We start from the raw sequence: 15962 nt of genomic DNA, 5'->3' as shown, positions 1-15962 counted from the left end.
AGGGAGAGTGAAAAGAGACAGAGATGGAAAGAGGGAGATGAAGTGAAAGCAGAGAGAAACCATTGTGTGTCACATGTTTGTGTACGACATGTAGAGAATATGTACAGTAGGTTTCAGCAAAGCATTTGGGTTAAAAGCTTTCCATTCAGTGACTTATCCATCTATCCACTGTCATTTACTGTGTGTAGAGTATTGAGAGAAAAGTACGACATGGATACTCAGACTCGTAAATGGTCATTAACTGCTTTATATTCAAATTAACATCTGCAGAGAATACTTTCAATTGAGCCCTAAAAAATAGAAACGGTGCATGTCCCTAGTAAAAAAAATCCTGTCTTCTAGTTGAGCTGTAAATTAAGTATGTAATTATTTTTGAGCTTAATGAATGCACCCATTAATTGTCTGCATGAATATTATGAGATGGCTGTCAGAGTCTGAACGCAGGGAAGCTCTCACAGCTGGATAATCTGTTCAAAAGACGATCACCTGTGCAAAAATAATAAAAAAAAAACATTTAAAAGTCCAAGAGTGTGAGAGAAGAGAGACATCCACTATGACTGCCAAGGCGATGTGGGGTAATAAACCTATCACCAAACTTAAAATTCAGTTCCCAACGCTGCCAGTCATCTGCGTAGATCTTTAATAAATTCAGCAGATTTAATCTACTAACGTTGGGATTCTGGGTCTGGCTCTTGATTGAATTCAATGAATCTGAACTGTTATGTTCCTGATTAATACAAAGACTAACTCTGCCTGTGTAGTGAAAGACGCTTTGGAAACGTAGCTGAAAAAGCAGCAGCATCAAATTAACTAGAGAGACTCTCCTGCATTTGATTTGTTTTGGGAACTGGAACCACTTAGCTGTGTTTATCAGTCTAAGTTTGCATGCTGTCTCTGCTGTTTCTATTGTAGGTTCAACACAAGAATAGAAAACCTGGCCAGCTGGTCACTTGTGATGACTGTGTCTCACACCTTATTAGGAAGAGTTATTTTAAAGATGGAGGCTAGAATTACAGTCACACTCACACACTTACATGTTTAAGATCATCTTCATTTCAGCATAAGATGCTCCAGCGGGTGTTTGGGCTGAAGTTTTGGGAAAGTGCAACACACTGTATAATAGTTACAAAGTCTTGCGTGTGCGTGTTTGTGTGTGTGTGTGTGTGGCTAAAAGTGTCACGGTGAAATGAGCCTGACAGCTCCCATGGTTTCCAGCTTTGGCTCCAGCAGCTCCTGTCAGCTTTCTTATCTCTATGGATTGTTGCCACAGACAGGTGTTTTCTGTTTGTGTGCATGTACGTGTGTGTGTGTGTATGTGTGTGTGTGTCCTAAGACGATCTGCGTGTTTACAGCTGTGTGTGTTAATGTGTGGGTACAGTTGTGTTTCTGCCACTCATTCAATAGACAGCCATGACTGTGTTTGAAGGTTTTTGACAGTGGCTACAACTGCTGTGTGTGTGTGTGTGTGTGTGCGTGTGTGTTTAATGTTTACGTGTGGGGGGATAATGGGGGGTAAAGACATGTTTTTACTGACAACCTGGGGACAAAATAGCCGTAAACCTAATAACGTCATACTGCACATGGGATTCGACACCCGCCTTTAGTACCTGTGAAGTTTGTGTTGAAGATGTTTTCAGACGAACAGACACAAAACCACTTTCACACATGTTAAAAGTTCAGTGTGGCTCTGAATGGGCGCTCCTCTGACGCGGTAGTACCGTCAAGCCTGTGAAGGAACACGCTTGTGTGATTTGTGCGTGATCATTTTGTGCAGGTAAGAGGAATAAAACGGCTTTGTGGTCAATCCCACGACTCTGTTCAGCTGAACATGATTTAATTTTGATGTCGTTTTGCAGCGTGTGTCATTAGTTCTGCTGCCATGATATGTGTTGTTGTCTCTTTTAACCTTTTATTGCTGATATTGCTTAAATTCATCATGTGCTGCTCTGGTGAATCCGCAGTTGTTTTTTTTTTTTTTCGGCTGCTGTGGGTTTAGCAGATGTTTTTGCAGTTGTTCTGCTGTAGCTGCAGATGCTTGCTGTTGTGGTTCCATGTCTTTCTCTGTTATTAATGCTATTGTTTTGCTGCTATAGATTTAATAGTTTGTTGACCACAGTTATATTGATGTTCTTACAGAAGTTATTATTGTGCCTGTTATTATCGGCGTGGTTGTGCTTGGTCTCCACAGTGGAGTAGCAGAATGTGCTCCATTGCTTCGCTACCTCTTGCTCTGGCTGCAGGGCCTTTTCTTATGATCAGCTCTATTGATTTACTCACACAGAGATAAAACCACTGACAGGCTGTAAGTGTGGCATTTGGGACATTCAGAGGTTTGTGGAGCTTGTAGTGCTGAATGAAATGACTCGTTCAGCAGCGTACGAACCCGCAAACATCAGAAACATACTGCACACACATACGCAGACATACCGTCACACAGGCATGTGTACACACACTGGAATTGTTTTCACAAAAGACTGATTGTATTTCTGTCTGCAGGACAATATACACTCTCTATTTTAACTTAACTTTATTCTCAGCAGCTATCGCCAAATTGAAACACGGTGACGTTTTTTTTCTGATCACATGGAAACATGGGCAGCTAGTACCTGTCTTTCCTCGCAGTCTGTATATGGCTTTGGTTGTTCAATGTTCTTATTATTGCCAACGCACCAGTTGTCCACTCTCTTCATCACCTTCTTTGTGTGTTATTGCCTCGTCCACCTGTTTTGCCTTTTTTTTTTTTTTCATACCTTTCTGTTCTGAGTTTCCGCTCAGCAGACAGATATAGAAAGAGGGAGACAGGTGTGACAGAGACAGGACGGGGCAGCTGAGATGACTTGATAGATGAAGGGCAGGTGCTTCATCCAAAGAGTAGTCCAGGTTGCCTGGCAACTAATGGTGTCACAGGTTACCCTTCATATAGAGGTATTATATAGAGGCAGTGTTTTCCTCTCTTGATCTGTCTGTACACAGCACAGTATGGGTCTTATTACACATGAATTAACAACTTTTGTTCTTGTGAGCATGTTTGTTCTTCACTGAATCTGTGTGCGTGTCTGTGTGTGTGTGTGTGTGTGTGTGTGTGTGTGTGTGTCTCTTTTCAAAGACTTTGTGACAGTGCACATTTTTTTTCTTCTGTCATTATTCCTTAGGACATATCTTTACAGGGAACCACTGACAGCTGAGTGCATGGTTGTCAACTAGATTTATCCAAATAGATGTCATATTCGGGATGTATTAGGTTTTTACTAAAATTACTTTTGCAAACACACAATGTGTGATCCAAATGTGAATACAAGGTTAGACTTAACCTTTTAGTAACTTGAAGCAGTAACTTGAGAAGAGGTATAAGTCACTTACATACAGAAACTGTTTGTAAGTGACAATATGCATAATCAACTCATCACGAGACAGAAAAAATAAAACCACACATTTGTGTAAAATGGGGGACATTGGTGTGTATACATAATATTTTTGTGTATAAACACACCTCACATAAATATTTATGGTGCACTGTATGCTAAACATTCACGACTTACCTCTCTACTGGAGTTTAGTCTTACAAATTGCAAATTTGCAGTACATAAACATGGAAATTAGAGTAGTAGCCACTGGCCCAAACAATATTACCATAATGCAAAAGGGCATACATCAGAGAAATATTAAGTTATATAAAGTTAATCTTTTTTTTTTTTATTTAGTCTTTTTTCTACAAACAAAACCAGCATGTGTTTTTCTTAGTTCAAATTCAAAGTGTAAGATTCATGTTCCATCTGCAGACAACCTCCCATAATCCTTTAATATACCTCCTGCCCTTTCCTGAAAATATTATGCTTTTTTAAATATTTAATGAGAGCTTATTTATTAGAAACCACCATGCTGCTCTAACTAATTTCTCTATTAGTTGAATATTTTTTATCAAAATATGTGCACCTCCATGTGATGGTTTGCTGCTAGTACCAAGATAATACTCAATATTGAATTATAATCAGGTAGGAAGAGAAAATCTATGCAGGAAATAATAATGGTCTTAAAATAGTCCCTTCATATAAGACACAGCTCAGATAAACGCAGATTGTCGCTTTCCATCACTCATATAGAGTACGTAACCACATCAGTGTATGAACTGTCACAATGTGATAAACACAATATAGTAATTAATTTTATTACTGTTTTGCTATATTTTTTAGACCTAATGATATTATTTTATTATGTTGATTGATAGTAAAAAATGTAATGGTTAGTTGCAGCATTAATTTTAGTCATATCGATTAGTGCTGGCTTTATTGTCGCAAGGTATATATTTTATTTTCTAAGACCTCTTTTTTACTAGTTAAACATTTAATATTTGTATGTAATTTTACCTATGTTTACCCAGTCCTGCTCCTCAGCTCTCAGAGTCCAGCTGCTTTTCATTCTCACCATTTAATACAGACTAATTTTCACTTGGGACACCGGGTGATTGCTCTTCACCACGGCTCGAACAGAACCAGCAGGGTGACTGTGCTCCCCACTGCTTGTTTTACTAGATATGCCAAGTACATTAGAGAGCAAGACCTGAGCTAACAGTATGCAACCTTTTCTGCAGTTTTTAGAATCTACTGTATTAGCATGAGACACCACAGTGTCCACTAGTAGTAATATTAGATTTCTTTGTCTGCCACTGTGTTGTTTTAATTGTGTGGCGAAAGTGGGACAGAATGCAATCTTAAAAGTCCAGTTACATTAAAATACAATTAAAGAAGGACTGAAGAGGAGACAGCACATCTAACATCCTTACTTCCTCACTCAGGCAGATTGACACAGTCTGATTTCAAAAACGTGGTCGCCTGCAGAAAGACTGCAGAGATCACGGTGGCCGATCACAAACAGCCAATACTGCGAAGTTGATGTTTGGAGTGGGTTGTTGGCAATATGACAATGAATGTGATTTGACAGTAAAATTAGCTTCTGAATTTGGTCCTACAGTTTGATAAGTAAAAAAAAACTTGTCTAGTATTGATCCTTGATGAAACCCATAAATAAAAAGACCCCTGACAAGATGAATAAAACTAACCAGAGAAACATAAATATAAAGCATATTCATCGATAAACATGATATAAACTGAATTAAAACTTACACCAGCAACTGCTAATATGTAGGAAATATCATTTGGAGTAATACTTGGAAAAGCTGTTTAGTGTTTTAGGTAGAAAACTTCAGGAAGTGCACTCAGTGAATGGTGACGAGCTGCGGACAGACCCACAGAGCTCGGATCATAACATCTGCACCGGGGTGAGTCAAACAACTGTGGGAGGCCAAAGACATCAGGAACTCCTTTCACAGAAAACTGGTGCTTTAAAAACATGTGATGGACATTACGTAAACTCTTAACCAACTATGTATACAACACTGTCACAGAGTACTCACTCATTTCCACAACACAGTCCAGATACAGATGAATAGAAATGTTAAGTGCTTGTGCTAAAGGCTTTTGAATGGCACAGCAGAGTATTATAAATCAAGTGACTGTAATCGAACTGTGTCGTAGACTGGATGCGTTTAAGTACATTTGTAGGAATATATTCACTTACACGTGTGTAATCACTTCAGCCAGCAGGAGCTGAACACTTCTAAAAGTCAAAGAACGACTGCGAGCAGGTGCCAGAAACAGAGGTAAACCTCTACTGTGAGGGACAATAGAGCTGCATTAGGTCATGTTCTGGACGTGCAGGCAGAGAAGTATGTTTACACATAATCTTCAAGTCACGTGAATGGATACTGTGCTTTCAGTAGGGTGTATTACATCCAATAAATAAAATTACTTAAAGCAACCGTGAGGGTTGTTAAACTCCTACAAAACAGTTTAAATAACCACTGTCCACTTGTTTTTAGCAGCACTATCACCATTATTATTGCTTTATTGATGGCAGTGCTAATATGTTGACTATTGGATGGACTTCCATTAAGTTTAAAGACTTAAGTATCTCTTTATGAGTGGTCTTTCTTTATAATTACAGTTCAACCTAACCACTTTGCACAGTCTGCAATTCATTCAGTGCTTTTGGCTTGGAGGGACTTTTTCATACTTCTCTGAGCTGTTGGAGGAAGTCCAGTCTTCTGCATGTTTGCACTGCAGGAACTGAGAATGACCACATTTCTTAGAGCACAGTTTTGAGTGACTATCTAGGTTTAGCTCCAGCTTTGGGGGGTGTACTAGTAGGTACTCTCCCAGCACAAGAAGAACCATGAGATATAGATAGATAGATATATTAATGTTATCACTCAGAACACTGCTGTGCTTGAGTCCAGCCTGTGCCAGTGTAAGGCGCGATGTGTTTATGTGTTAGGTACCCGTGTCTAGATTAGACGCCTTTCCACATCTTAGACGACTCGGACTTTTGACAGGGACTAAAAACCTCACATTTTAGTGCATATGCACGTAGAGACAGAACACACAGGCTGTTCTTGATTCTTACTCGTTTCCCAGTCGAGACACACATGTTCATGAACCGACAGAAGCACACACCGAGACTCTTATATGTCTTGACAGCAGGGCAGCAAAATGAGCATAAACTCTAATTAAGAACTTGAGATTCACACTGCAGGAGAGTGTTTGCATTTGTGTCTGTCAGCGCGCGCACGTGTGTGTGTCTCTGTGTGTAGCTGGTGTCTGCCTCCGTGTGTTATCGTTTAGCAGTAAAAGATAGAGAAATGGAAAGAGATGGAAATTGTTGGTGGGGTGGCTCCTCAGCATGTAATTAGCATATCATAGAGCTGTTGCTTTAACAGCCAATCAAACTGAGGAAATACAGTCTGAATGCTAATGATTTCCACGCCATCCTGCCAAACTGTTTCACAGCTCTTCTGCAAGACTTTCAAACAATTAGGTGTGTGTGTGTGTGTGTGTGTGTGTGTGTGTGTGTGCGCGTGTGTGTGCAGCTGGCTGTCTGGCAAATTCCTTTTTCATTCTACTTACATCTGTCAGTATGTCTCTCTCCATTTTCCTCTGTGTCATCAACGACCCCAACTAGTCACCTTTCGCACTTTCCCATCATGCATAGTCTACACACATGCACACAACGAGACGCACACATAGACAGTCATAATTGCCTAGAGGCACATCTTCTCTCTGTCTATCCCGTTCTGCCCTGTATGTTTTTTTTTCTCTTCTATTGGGGAAAAAAAGTCCTTTCAAGTCAAGTTGAGCACACAAAAAAAGAACAATTTTTCCTGCCAGCAGGGGGTAAAGAAGGGATGTATGTGTTGGTCTTGCATGCCTGTGTACTGTGCATGTGCACGAACACATGTACTGTGCACATGTCTTTGGATTCGTGCTTCCTGCTCCAGCTTTGTTTTTCATCCGATGGAGCTTCCAGGTGTGCATGTGTGGTCTCCAGGTGCGTCGTCCTTCTTAACATCAAAGTCAACACGGTGAGAGTTTGTGCATCTTTCATAGCACTAACCTGCGTGTTGTTCGGCGAGGCGTGAGAGTTTAAGTCTTTGATGGACCCATTGCACCTTTTTAAAGTCTACTTTGAGAAGCCTTCTAATAGTGGAGTGGATTGATGTCTCAGGGAGGGCACACTTGCTTTCATCTCTTTTGTCTTTTTTTTCCATTTCTCTGCCATAATCTGTTTTTTTTTGTTGCCTCTCTCACTTTGCATCTACATCGCTCTGTTTATCCCCGTCTTCTTCGCTGACCGTCTCTTTCATCCTCATCTTTGCCTTTTGATGAGAGGTTGTGTGCAGCAGCATCGCCTGTTTTCTCCGTGGTGAGATTGCATCGAGGCAGAGCTTGTGTGGTGCCTAACTAGGCAGTCTGGAAGCTACTTTGATGTCACCAACAATTTGAAGTCAGTAATGAGGAGGTGGATTTAGTTCAGACTGGTGCCGGCCTTCTTTGAAACACAGTTCCGCCTTGTGCTGATAGTGTTTGTGATGTGTTGACTTCTTATTTTCTACCACGCAGCTGCTCATACCACTTGCTTGGTCTGACTGACAGGCTCACATTCAGAAAACAGTTTTCTGGGCTGCAATGGAAGGAGGAAGCCTGAAGGTTGAACAAGAACGTTGTTTCCACAAAACCTCATAGTCTGCTGTGCTCAGAACAGCTGCACTTAATGAAACCAAACTGAAAAGGGAACAGGCTATATGCACCTCCAGCTGTTGATTTTACATTTTAAATTGGGGAGATGCTCTGCTTTGTACATCTCTTACTTCATACTCCTCCATATGCAGATGGTTATAGCAAGGGGAGCACAGTTGGTCTGAATCCCTCACTGTGAGCAAGACATCAGCATAATTTGTCGACTTTTGGGCCAAATGCCGTGTTTGTCTGTGAAACAAATCCGAGTTGACATTTTTATCAAAAGAAATTTACTACAGCACCCAAACCATTAACTTGTAAATTAAACAACAAATGACTGTAATTTCCACTGCAGTGCACACATTTGAAGATCAGACTTCAAAAAGAAAACATAACATTATTTAGCAGACAAAAGTCTGTGGTGCTTGTGCGGGCTGCTGTTTCATAGATTCCTTGATATCAGATTTTAGAGGTTTTGATGTTTCCCTATAGAAGTTTTCAAAACTCAGTCCAGCACTGGAAAAAAAGGAAGGGGGACAGTCAGGGTGAAGAGTTTGGAAAGGAGACAGACATGTGGACTTGAGTAACAGGCTCAGATGTGTGTTTAATCAAGACTAAAGCAACTCTCTACCGCTTCCCCTGTTCTCATTATTGTTATTCCTGCACTTTTTTTTTCAGTTTTTCCTCCCTTGTTTTTCTTATTCTTCATGCTGTATTGAAGTTGGGTACATCGTATTAGATACAGGCCATCAAAACGAAGTCTTCTGTTTTTTCTCGTGTCTTTTGTCTCCAGTATCTCCTTTCACCTCCTCTGTCCTTTTGTTTTTAATCTCACTGCTTGCTAACAGCATGTTACGCCTCTTCTTTTAGTCACAACTTTGCTTTATGAGACAATTTCTTAGTTTTATAAATGCGGGGGATAAAAGTTCATCCTGTCCCTGCAACCACTCCTGTCTTCGGCAGCTCACAGTAAATAATCTGATAGGATTTTGTTAATATATATTAATAGAAATATTGAAAAACATGCACAAATCAAGTGCAGATTACAGTATGTGCCGCTTTTAACACTTTTTGGCTTCTTTTGAAAATCAATGCTACAGTTAATTAGCTCTACTAATAATGAATACAAAGTTCTGTTGAAGTCTTTTATTGTGCATGAAGCACGTTGTACACAGGCGCATACGCATGTGAGAATACACTTCTTCTGATGCCTTTTTCTGCTGGTCTGCTGATTCTGATACATAATACATTACAACAGAGACCAAGTGGGTTTACCTCCTCCCTCTGTCTCTATTCTCTCTCTCATCCCACGTTCCCTCACTCTCCCTCACCTGCTCCCACTCCCAGCAGTGATGTTATCCTCCCCCCTCGGTCCCTGTCTCTCACCACCTTTCTCTTTCCATTTTGTTATGTGTTACTGTATTGTTAGGTCCCAGCTGTAATTTATTCATAGAGGTACACCGGCAGGCCTCCTCCAAAAATGGAAGGACAGATGGTGGACAACAGGGAGCTAATGTGAGATGTGACGGATGTTAGGCAGTTAAGTTTTGATATTTGGAGGTCTAAAACTACAGTGTGCAAAAATAAATCACACCTATTAATGAATGTTGCTTCCCCGACGTCCCAAACCACAGAGGAAGTGTTTACAAAATTACTTTATTGTTCAAGTCCCAGCAGTCGAAAAAGGCTGAAATGTCAACCAGATTGTCTCAGATCTAAGTTTAGGGATGTCATGTTCTGTCTTTGCTCCATGGCAGCACTTTGCAGAATTAATTTTCCTTTTGTGGTTACCTCTCAGTGTCTAGTGCAACATGAGGGAATTAGCTGAACTAGTAAGAAACTAGGTTAATAAAGTACTTAAAGACTGAACATAAGTGAAAACAAAGATGTAGCAGTGGTTAGGAATCACTTGAAGAGCGCTAACAGAAGGCGCTGTCCTTGAAAAACAGCCCATGCAGTTTACTATTAATGCAGTGTTGCACTGACAAACAGATGGGGAAGAGCATTATCTGTGAAAATTGACAGTGTGAAGGAGATCACATTCAAACGGCTCCGTGGACGACTTCCAAGAAGAACATCGTTACTCACAAAACAGCGCAGACAAGTGAACAGAGCAGCTGAAAAGAAGAATCTGTGAACAGCAATAAAGCATCTTAAGACGTGGGATCGTTCACGTTCGCGGAGCGGTCATAGTAGGTGACTGAACACAAGCTAAAACACGGCCGATGCTTGATCACAGATTCACGGATGAACCTCAACAAGAGCAAAGGCAAATGTGCAAAGTGTTAAAACAACTCTCACTATTGAAAAGCCAACTGACTTTTATTATTGCTCTATTTACAGTTTTTCTTTATTTTGTAATTAGTCAAACATGTATTATTTTCAAATTAATTGGCTTTCTTGTACTTTGGCATTGGACAAAAACTAATGAAAGTGTATTTGTGCATTATCTGCAATGCACCTGCTAAACCTGCTTATTTTTCCTTTGGTTCGAGACTTATTTAAGAGTTGGAATAAAAGCCCACAGACGGATAATGAATATTTGTGCCCTGCATTCAAAGGTAAAATGTGTAACGTGGGTGCAGAAGCTCTTTTGTAAACTTGGACACACTCGCTGCTTGAGGCGTCAATATGTGGAGCTTTGATGGTGTTTTTATTGTATTGTACTGTGTATGCTCTGTCTGCTCTTGTTGAGTCGACCCTGACCACTACAATCTTACATAATCTGCTTTCACCATTACATTGTGGAGACAATGCAATCACTGGCTGGATGACGTTTAGAGGCACAGTCTCTTCTGAAGTCCTTGTGAACTAACATTCAGCAGCAACACTTTACGTTACATTATCTGTGAACGTTTTACTCGTGTGAAATGTGTTTCATAAAAGGGTAATTTTAGGAAAAGGGGTTTCTGTATCCTCACAACATGAATCTCTGTCATCCAGGTCATTGTTGTCCTAAAATGTGCTGTTCACCGGCAAATGGATTCGGTTTGACATTTTTTTTAAGGCATTTCACCTTTCATCCAAGAACGAGATTAAAATGATTAAGGTCTTCTAGACTAATACTTAATACCACAGCTTAACATACTGTCGTTGTCCTGAGAAAACATCCATTATTTTATAAAGTGTGTCTAAGCTGCAAAACAGATTTTTTATTTTTTAATATATATTTTTTTAGTTTTGTCTTGCACCCCAGGACCATATCATACCCCAGACTGTTATATGTCAAACACGGACAACAAATAAAGAAATCACATTATCCACTTAGTTACATTTGTTTGTCGTCAGTTTGACTTATGGTTGGCTGCGTTTTACTAGTCGTAGTAGTGTGAAGCAGAAGGACTATTTCTGTTTGAGGTGCCTTCATACAGACATCTGGCAGCAAATCTGAATGTGATATTGCTGCTTAATGGTTGCAATAATGCATTAAATGTGATGTGGAAAGGGTGGTGTTTGTAGTAGCTGATGGCGATGCCAGATGACTATTGCAGGATATTGTCCAATGACCACCATTTTGCCCAGTGAGCTGCCAAATTGTTTCCTGTCGATGTGTGTGTTTATCTCGTGAAGCCAGCTGCTAGGTGTGTCTTCCATTAGCTTCCCAACAGGAAGGACACACTGACTCATTATAAAAAAAAAAAAAAAAAAGAGAGAGGAGATGAACCTTACTGACCAACAACAGAACATTACAGTCGACTCTCACACTGTGGTTTCCAGAACCTGTCACCGTCCACCCAACACTGGTGCTGCATTCATGGGCTTTGTCTTTTTGTGCAGGTCCAGACTTATTTCACCGTAGCACTGACATGTAATCAGGTTAACATTTATTCTGCTTACACTCCTCCTACTCTGCCTCCACCTCAGTTTTTATGTGTTTTAGATGGTTCAAGAGTTCATGTCCTTTGAGTTTGGACTTATACAGTAGTTTACTGTAGATTAGAATACTTTTGGGAGGCAGTGGAAATAAGTTGCACAGTAAATCTCTGTTTTTTGTGCAAGCCAACAATTGCATATTTACACTCAGCAGTGCAACATAATAATTGAAGTTGACTTTCTGATCACCCGGTCCAACCAATGGGTTGAAAACAACAATGCTAATGTTCTGAAGTGGCCGAGTCAGAGCCTAGACCTCAATCCAATTGAGAATTTGTGGCTTAAAAAGTGCTTTTCACTCACAGTCCCCATGCAATCTGATGGAGTTTGAGCAGTTCTGCAAAGAAGAATAAAGGGAAACTGTTTAGTGTCTAGATGTACAAAGCTGATTGAGACCTGTCGACATGTCAAAACTATAGTATAGTAAGCTACTAACTACTGACTTGAGGGAGGAGAATACTTTAGATTATTTGGTAAAGTTTTGCTCCTCTATCACTTACTGCTAAAAATATTTCAGAAGGAACCATATTATGCAATGAATAATATATGAAGTGAAGTGATCAGTGAATTTTAATTTAATGATCAAGTTTTATGATTTGGGGAGATGCTGTCATCACTGATTTATGATGCTTTCTTTCCTCTCTTTATCTCTCTCGCTCCCCTGTCCATAATTCCATGACAGCTATTAATAATGAATGACTCTGACTGTGTAAAATGCCAGACCCTTGCAAATCACTGAACTGTCCCTTTTAGAAAGCTAATGTTGACAAATGACCTGGAGTATAATGCATTTGCGCACACTATTAACCTCTGAAATGTCATTGTATTTGTGTGTTTGTGTGTGTGTGTGAGACAGTGAGAGATTTTGTTTATTTGTGTGTGTGGTGCTGTGTATAAAATGTTATTAGGGAGCTTTATGGTCTGCTATTAACCATCATTGACCTTCATTATATTTCAGTCTTGTCATTCCAGGCGCTTTTTCTTTAAAATGCCGTCACGTATCAGTGACAATGTCAGAGGCTGGAGCTCCTCCATACACTACGGCAAAAAGTCATGGGCAGACGATGTCTCTCTGTCTCTCATGCACACTAAGAGCCTTCCACGTTCACGGACGCTGTTGTACAGTGAGTCAAGCGGGAAGATAAGAGGAGTAAGCCGCTGCACTCGTAGATGGAGAGGTCTAATTGAAGAGTCTAATTGGCTGCTTAACTACAGATTTTATTACACAGACAAACATACACACACACACACACACACACACACACACTCCGGCCTCGGGCAGCTTTTTCCTTTTGTCACTGTTAATGAATAGTACAGTGTTAGAGAGATAAAGCTAAACTGGACTCATTAAATTGCACCTGTGTGTTTAAGATTGCATTTTGTGTGGGAGTGAGTCACAGACTGTAGAACTGTGTGTGTGTGTGTGTGTGTGTGTGTGTGTGTGTGTGTGTGTGTGTGTGTGTGTGTCTACAGGTTGCTGAGCTGCTTAATTACCTTGCCATGGAAAATCATGTTAGCACTGTAAGGGGTACTGGATTAAATGTCACCATATCCATGCATATAAGAACAGGTGTGTGTGTGTGTGTGTGTGTGTGTGTGTGTGTGTGTGTGTGCGTGTGCATGCTCCCTTTTTTTGTGCGTGTTGGCGCCTCCATGTACAGAAAAGCTTTTGCGTGTGACTGTGTGGTTATGATCCACTCTGTCAATTCTGGTAGCCCTCATCTCACACTTTCTCTCCTCATGTCTCTTTGGGAGCTCTCCTCGCTGCTCCATTTACTTTACTACACTATCTGAGCGAGTGTGTGCGAACCTGTTTGTGTTTGTGAAAGATTATTGTGTGGGTGTTATCTGCCTTGTTTTATTGTTATGGAGTTGCTTATTAAACTTGCTTATGACCCTTCTCCCTTCCCTCCCTCCCCTGATGGTCTGTCTTGTATTGTCTCTTCCTTTTTACCTCCTGTTCATTCTGCCTCTTCACCTCTTTTTATTTTCCTTCTCTTTATTTGATTTGATCGAATAAAGTCAGGTCTGTTTTTAGATCTCTCTCTCTTATTCCTCCACTTCCATATCTATCTGTTTGCCCTCTTACTCTCTTGCTCTTGCAGTCTCATAAACAAAGATTATATAACATCTATGAATTTTGAAGGTCATTAGCTCACAACAAAACAAGTTATTAATGATAATTAGCAGTCGTAATGCACATTCCAGCTTGTTCACATTTAAATCAGTTCTATTTTTTCCAAGCATCCTCAGTGTTGCATAAGCAAAAAAGCTTGCCAACAAATTAAATACACATCATCACTTGGGGACTCAAAGGTCTTGGGTTAATCCAAATTTAAATGAAGCTGAAATTATGTCTGCTGTCCTAATGATGTCACCAGTGAAACACAACACTGATGCTAACAGGTGGCCATCAATGTTTCATCACCGGCCTGTGTGAATGTGTCGCACTGCAGCTTTACTCCCTGTCTCATTTAATCACTAATTTAACTAACAGATAAAGTCGCTTTGTTGTCAGAGAACATAAAGCAGCATGAGTTTAAACTTTTTGTGAGCACAGAACATAACAATTGATAGATTGATAATAGATTGATTGATAATAATTAATCATTATTCCTCATTAGTTTTCACTTTACACTGTGTAACTTTCTTGTATAATTCCTATAAGAACTCAAAATCCAACATTGCATGTCTGTTCAAACACTTTACCTACAGTACTTTCTCTTTTTACGGTGTTCTAAATTGAAGTTTTTGGCTTTAACTTAGACGTGTGTGTGTGTATGTTTATAAATGTTACACAAATATATCATATATGTATGTAAATTTATCCGTGTGTGTAAATACACAGGCATTGCTATCTTATCTGCAGTGTCACACAGGAACTGAACCAACAGAGAACCGGAAGCCTTATCGCTTCAAACACCAGCACGCTGTTTACTCAAGCGCACACACACAAACACCTCTCCTTTCCTTTCAAGTGTATTTATTCAGCTTAATAGAAGAACGCGTGACGTTTACTGTATGATGTGTACATGTGCGTTTGGCTGTGTCTGCATTGTCAACGAAGTGAGAAGAGGCAGAGTAATAATAGTACAGTATACATTTAAAGACAAAATTATTTGTCCCCAAGGAACGGCACAGGGAACCTTGTTTGGGTGCATGGGATCCAAGATTACTTTCACATTTTGTAGCATAACGTAAAGGATTCTGCTGCCAGTTCAGCTGTTGATTCGCCAGTGGTCTTCCAGCAACACAATAACTTAAAGCATACTTCCAAGTTGGCCCAAACCTTTTCAAGGACAGCAAAATGAAGGTCCTGGAGTGACCCTGTCAGAGTCCAGATCTCGGTCCTCTTGAGAATCCGTGGCAAGAGCTCAAAGTTCATTTCCAAGCTTGGAAACCACACACTTTGGATGAGCCGGAACAATTTGCCAATGGCCAAATGGGCTAGGAGCCCTCAAGCACCATGTGCCAACCAGTTAGTAAAAACCATAAGAGGTTGTTGTCAGTTGTGAGTCAGAAAGGTTAGACTATTGATGGAGGGCTGAAACATTTTTGCATAGTCATTTTTGTTTAGTAAAATATCTTAATCAAACATAGAGATTTTGTCTTTGTTCTTTCTTTAAATAATTCAACTACAAACACTTTTGATAAAGGCCATTTAGAAACATTAAGAGTTTTGTTTGATTTCATAAATGAGGGCTTAATAATTTGGTCTTTAACTGTATATAGGCAGTTCATGCATGTAATTGTTTTAAGGTCAGCGTCAATGTGTGGCGGCGTAATTGCAGCTTTGAGTAAGAGGGTTGGTGTATGTTTTTACTGTACATTTACATGTACATAAATATCTGCTGGGCTTAAGGTCTGTTTAGGTAATTTGTGTAAAGCTGATGTATAAGGAAAGTCAGTGTGGGGAAGAGATGGACTGCTCATACAGAGAAAAATCACACATTTGTCCACTATGGTTTACTATGATGCCAAAATGAAGGAATTAAGAAAAGCTAAAGCTAAAGTTATTGT

General features: G+C 39.9%; 1 protein-coding gene across 1 annotated transcript in view; it reads left to right on the top strand.

Moving 5' to 3' along the window:
* The window catches only part of LOC113172803 (cGMP-dependent 3',5'-cyclic phosphodiesterase), a 176236-nt gene that overhangs the window by 24367 nt on the left and 135907 nt on the right, over positions 1 to 15962 (top strand). The gene's annotated exons all lie outside the window — the stretch shown is intronic.

The sequence above is a fragment of the Anabas testudineus genome, chromosome 13, assembly GCF_900324465.2.
Source record: "Anabas testudineus chromosome 13, fAnaTes1.2, whole genome shotgun sequence".
Classification (NCBI taxonomy): Eukaryota; Metazoa; Chordata; class Actinopteri; order Anabantiformes; family Anabantidae; genus Anabas; species Anabas testudineus.
The sequence above is the reverse complement of the archived record's forward strand: the minus strand, read 5'-3'. Positions and strand labels throughout refer to the sequence as shown.